Source organism: Haemaphysalis longicornis, unplaced genomic scaffold (genome assembly GCF_048455015.1).
Source record: "Haemaphysalis longicornis isolate Haplotype H1 unplaced genomic scaffold, Haemaphysalis longicornis Haplotype H1 scaffold_4, whole genome shotgun sequence".
NCBI classification, from domain to species: Eukaryota; Metazoa; Arthropoda; class Arachnida; order Ixodida; family Ixodidae; genus Haemaphysalis; species Haemaphysalis longicornis.
Window position 1 is genome coordinate 176,617,884 of NW_027526361.1, and position 5,600 is coordinate 176,623,483.

The 5,600-nt window shown below is 47.9% G+C and overlaps 1 long non-coding RNA gene across 2 annotated transcripts; it reads left to right on the top strand.

Moving 5' to 3' along the window:
* Positions 1 to 5,381, top strand: LOC144180678 (uncharacterized). 2 transcript variants are annotated; one of them, XR_013324501.1, is made up of 5 exons: positions 1 to 149; positions 2,243 to 2,309; positions 3,798 to 3,884; positions 4,576 to 4,677; positions 5,236 to 5,381. It is a non-coding gene; the product is annotated as an uncharacterized LOC144180678 (long non-coding RNA). The 2 variants fall into 2 exon arrangements; XR_013324502.1 differs by having other exon boundaries at positions 86 to 239.
* Positions 5,382 to 5,600: the final 219 nt, after the last annotated feature.

A 5,600-nucleotide genomic window follows, 5' to 3' on the forward strand; every position in this document is an offset into this window, starting at 1 on the left:
TGCGCGGTGGCTTTGTTCACCACCGCCGTTTTGCGCACTTGAACAGGAGACGTACGCTATAAATTGGGGCTCCTCCAACTACCCGTGCATTCTTCAACCCACCCTCCCGTCGGCTGGCTGTGCCTTGTTTTCTGGCTTACCCCCTTCAGGTATGGTGCAAGCGGATAATGCCAGGCCTTCATTCATTTCTGCGAGTGACTGAAACCTTACGATTTAACACCACCCCTTGATGCACCAGAGTAAGCGTCCTGTTTTGTTGTGGGAGTCGATTGATTGATTGATTGTGGGGTTTAACGCGCCGACGCAACGCAGGCGATGAGGCGCGCCGTAGTGGAGGGCTCCGGATTAATTTTGACCACCTGGGGATCTTTATCGTGCGCCGAAATCTCGTACACACGGGCGTTTTTGCTTTTCGCCTCCATCAGAAAAGCGGCCGCCGCGGCCGGGAATCGAACCCGCGACCTCGTGCTCAGCAGCGTGTTGTGGGAGTCAAAGATGGAACATTGTCGTTTAATGCTACCAGTACTTCGAACATCGCAGGTTCGGGACTACTCATTCTATGCGTTCGCTTCTATTTTGCGCGGTACTTTTGTACTTTGCTGCCCCGGTTAATTTTGGTTGCAATTTAATCGCATCTACCGCACCCCTTTCCTGATTGTACGATTTACTTGAGCACCTTGACTGCGCACACCTGTTTTCCTTGCAAAATTTGTGCACTAAGAAACATATGATTTGTTATAACGCTTAAGTGCAGTGCCTGGCTGGTCCTGGCTTGACGTCCCTCCCGGACACTTTTTTTGCCGCTTTCTTTTCGAATAGCGTAACCCGTCGTATTTGGTAACGTTTAAAGGGAATTCACCTACGCAGTATATCTACAGGAGTGGTGTCTGACCGAATCATTGTTGTAATGAATGCGGCCTCAACATATGCAGTCGGCGCCAAAAATAAGCGTTCGCAACGACAACGGGTGTAGCATTTCTTGCACGGTCAGAGAGGCTACGGTGATTATTGCGCCATTCCTGCTTTCTTACACTACCAGTTACGAGGAAAACGTTAACTCTTCACAGACGCCGGCACCTTCCAGATAACCATAACTGAGTTGCAAACAGAGCAGAAACAGGACGATAAGGAGACCACAGAAACACTCCGCAGAACAGTGTGATCTTCCTATCGCCCTGTTACTGCGCTGTTTGTAACTAGGTTATGTACCAACAGGCCCGCCTTCAATCCGTGATAACCACAATTTGCGTTATTTCAGGCGTAATACAACCATTTGATTACCTACAGCATAACTAAATCTCGTTAAGGTCGTGCAGTCGTCCCCTTTCCGTGCAATGTTTTTGTTCCCTTGCCTTCGTTGTGATGTAAGGAAGTTTCAAATATAGAGCAACCCTTGGTCCTCTTTTCTCGCCAGTGCGGTACAACGGAACCAGCTTGCGTAGGCCGCGAAACACTTGGCGGCCCCTTTGACAAAGGGAACAATCACCGCAGCCACCAACGGCTTGCGCCGAACTCCGTAGGCCATTCAACTTCCGTTTTTTGGCTGTCCTTCTCGGTGCGTCATCGCTCGCTTTTACTTCGTAGCCATACTGGTCGACATTGGCTATGGCTTGTACGTCTTTTTTTGCGCTCGCTTTTTTTCCTCTTTATTTGCTTCACATCGCTCTCACGCAGCGCTTCGCACTCCAATATTTACATTCGGATTCGTAACTCCAAAGCAGCTTACGTCTTTCCCGTGTTTTTATTTCTATTTGTGCTCCCACCACGGGAGCTACTGCACATCATTTACTTGCCTGGATCGCTCTTACTCCTCCGCGCATGACAGCATTAGGTTCTCGGTGGCTGTCCATGCTCGGCTAGGTCTTTCTATCTTCACTGCATAGTTTAGTTTACAGGAGACTAGCAGGCCAAGCATATGCGTACAAACAACTACACAATGCCACCACAGATCATGGCTCAGTATTGATATTCGTGATGTCCCGTTAGTTGTCCTGCGTTTCGTATTTACCCGTTCATTTTTCTCCCTTCCCAAAATTGCGATAACGTTGCCGTTTAGAGGTGGCGTAATATATCGTTCTTCGTAAAGATGGGTACACTTCCCAGGTCTCTCTCGCCGCGCTGCATATTTCGGGATACCCTACATCAATACGATCAGTTCAGGTTTGTCATTGCGTGGACTTCAGATGCCTGTGCTGGTGGTCATTTGCTGCTACGCTATATTTCCCTGCTTCCTTCATTACAGGCACCCACGATGAAGTTCCTCCTTGCTACCGCGCTCACTTTCTGCCTCCTGTACGTCGCAATTGCTGGTGAGTTAAACATTGCGTTGAAGAGCGGCTAGAATGATAGTTCAGCCATTTATCGTAGTACGGGGCAATGGCATTACCCGAAGAAAACGCAGTGCTTTGTTTTCAGTACAGTTCTAATTTTTAAAGTGTCAATGAGCCAGTTGTACTTGCCCACAAGTAATCTCTGGTATTTTCAGCAATTAACAATTTGATCACGTATTTATTGAGACTGTTAAAGACATCCCGCGGAATATGAAATACTACGGGACGCCGCTTCCGCCCGCGTAATAAAGTAGTGCCCTCGAACAGGCTGATGACATAACAAAAAGAAAGCACAAATCACGACCGTCTGTGTGCGTTATTTCTCGCCCGCGCCTTGCCAACATGCTGTTGCTGCTCCTTCAATGCATGCCATTATTTTGTGTGGGCTTGTGTATTTTCTTTGCGCGCGACTCTGCAGACCCGTGACTGGAAAAGCATTTGCTTTCAATCGCGTATTCGAGGGTGCTGGTTCATGAGGCGAGTGGAAGCGCCATTTTGTGGTATTCTTCATTATTCGCGGGTTTCTTTGCTTGTCAGAACAAGTGAAAACGCAATTAGTTCGTCGCTGAAAATACCGCATCTTATATGCCTCTCACAAGCGCCTCAATGGCACTTCATTGATTAGGACAGTACTTTGCGAGTTAGATAAATAATTAGAATTACATTATTCAACATCCATAACAGAAAAATTACTGACCGCTACTCTACTGTTCTGGAAACATTATGCACTAGGTTTTCGTCTAGAAACGACAGTGGTCACTTTTAAAATCTTGGTGCATGTTTGAAAAGACACAATGCTGTGAAACGACGCTTCAGGCTTTGTTTTCGTAATGCCTGTGACGCGTGTTTATGTCCGCTGGGAAGATCATCCGGTACGTGAACAGGTCGCTCAACTATCACAGTACATCCACATAGGTACAACCGCCGTGTGGCTTCAGTCTATGCTGTGTAACGTGGTTGCGCGTCGCGTATGTTCAGTAGTAGGTCGAGAAGGTTCCGGTCACACATTGGTGTAGCAGTATCGCTAGACGCGTGAACATTTTGTTTTTCCCACCGCCGTATTTGGCGGTGGTTCAAGATAGCGTTATCTACCTTAGTCGCTGCGCAGGCTTGCAGCCGCTCACGATGAAGTTCGATGGCGATAGCGTGAACTAGCGCTCCACACGTCGGTGTGCAAATTGCAAATGATTGTGCGTCTAGCAATACAAATTTGCCACGTAGGTTCGACACGAACCCTTGCGACTTAGTACTGCACATACGCGTTTCGTCACCAGGTCCCGCAGCGTGGTCTGCAAAGTTCCGGCGCTCTCTTTCATGTAATTAATATACGTTGACAGTACAAATTTTAGTCTGTCAGGTGCTTCTCAAATTGCAAACTGTCAAACTCACGGCTCTCGAAAGCCCTCCTCCCAGGGCAAATGCCCACAAACCACGTGTGCATTCTGCTTCCTTTTCTGTCTCTCGCAGCCGACCCTGAATGCCCCCGCTTGTCCTGCACGTCCGGGTCCAAGGTAGCCTGCTTCATTTCTCTAGAAGTTTGTCGCTGTACCTGCGGTGAGTCTCTAGAGTGCCACTCTGTACGACAGCCTGTACTTCCCATGCGGGAAACTTGCTCTGCATTGATGACTTCCTCTAATGTCAGCGTAATATATTGCTGTGGTTTAACTAAAGCACAGAAAGGTCACTCCCTTGCAGCTATACCATTAGCTAGCAGGAGTAACACCGGTGCAAATGGAATCCGACTTGCCGTATCGTTCACAGGATTTTCGCCAAACGACCGCTCGGCATGCTTTCTTTTGTGGAGGTTCCTCTGTTGATGTGCGCGCACATTTTTCCCGCATTGCGTTTGGTAACAAGTTACTAAGCCCTCTGCCGGTGTAGATATACCTTTAATTCGTATGCTTGCCTATCACTACGGAATCTAAACAATCTCTACCATTCCGCGCCAGCACCTGCACTACGTTTTATTGCCCGCGTTTTATTGTAAACTAGGTGATGCTGCGCGCCAATGACTCGAATCGCGTATTCCTCTTCACAACGTCCCGTCACTCGCCCTCGGTGGTGCTTATTCATGTCGAGCGCACCATGAGCTCGGTAGAAGTCTCCATTTCTACCCCTGTTTTTTTTTCTCATTTCTTCGGCTCTGCGACTACGCGAAACATGCTGGCTGTCCTCTTTATTTTATTCTGTCCGCCTCCGAACTCTGTTACTAATGCTTTGCGTCGTTACCTCATCCTGCTTTCAGTGGAGGCCGACGACCCCTGCAAGTACCTGCGCTACCTCGACTGCCCCAAAACGCAGAAGCTGAACTGCACCACAGAAGTTAGCGAGTGCAGGTGTCGCTGCGGTAAGTTCATTCTGTTGTGTACAGAGCAGCATTCACCGCATTCTGTTAGTGTAACAACCCATTGTACACATCCTTTACAATGCGGCTGCATAACAGTTAATCCGGGTGAGCTTTTCCTCAGTCTACGCCTGGAACTAGTAAAAACTCTCGTTCTAACTATCTATTTTGAGTATTTAAGGAACGTCGGCCAATACAGTACTGGAATTTCTTCAGCACATCTTTGCGCAATGGCGTCTGCTCTCACTCGTCTGAGCAGCTTTTTCTTTTGTGTCGTATTTCTTCTAACGCATTCCGTTGCCACCGGGCAAATACTAAGCCTTTTTCGCAGGTTTTGTTTGGTCTTCCATTGGCCTCTATCTGGCCAACTATTGTCCCTGGGATGGGACTTGCATGACGTCCTTCTTACCTACTCTATGCACCCCAGTTACCACTTGCAATTGATATTGGTGTCTACTCTGTTTTTTTTTTTTCTTGTTCGCTTTTCCTGGAACGCTTCTCCTTCTCGCGCCATTTCTAGTGGCCCTGTCGTGTACTTACTTTGTCCATTTCCCATTTCAGACCCTGAATGACGGGCACGAAGGCCTTCACGACGTACCCAGTCGTTTTGGACAATGCGGATCAAGCTGTTCCGGCGATCTCAACGCTTCTCAGCACTCTACGTGCTGAACTAATTGCAAATAAAGCTTGAATACGCGATTCTTTTACTGCAGTGGTTTCGGTCGTTCGGGGATTGCACTTTGCCCTTGCATGCCACTTCGCGCACCACGCCAATGGACACGTTGTGAATATATAGAGGTCTTATCATTTTCTTGTGTGCATCTTTCGGTGCACACAATGCTGTACCTTTACTTTCATACATTGGGGTCATGATTACACGCGCTTTGTGGCGATTCTAAGTTCTATCGAGTCAAAGAACTGGGCCA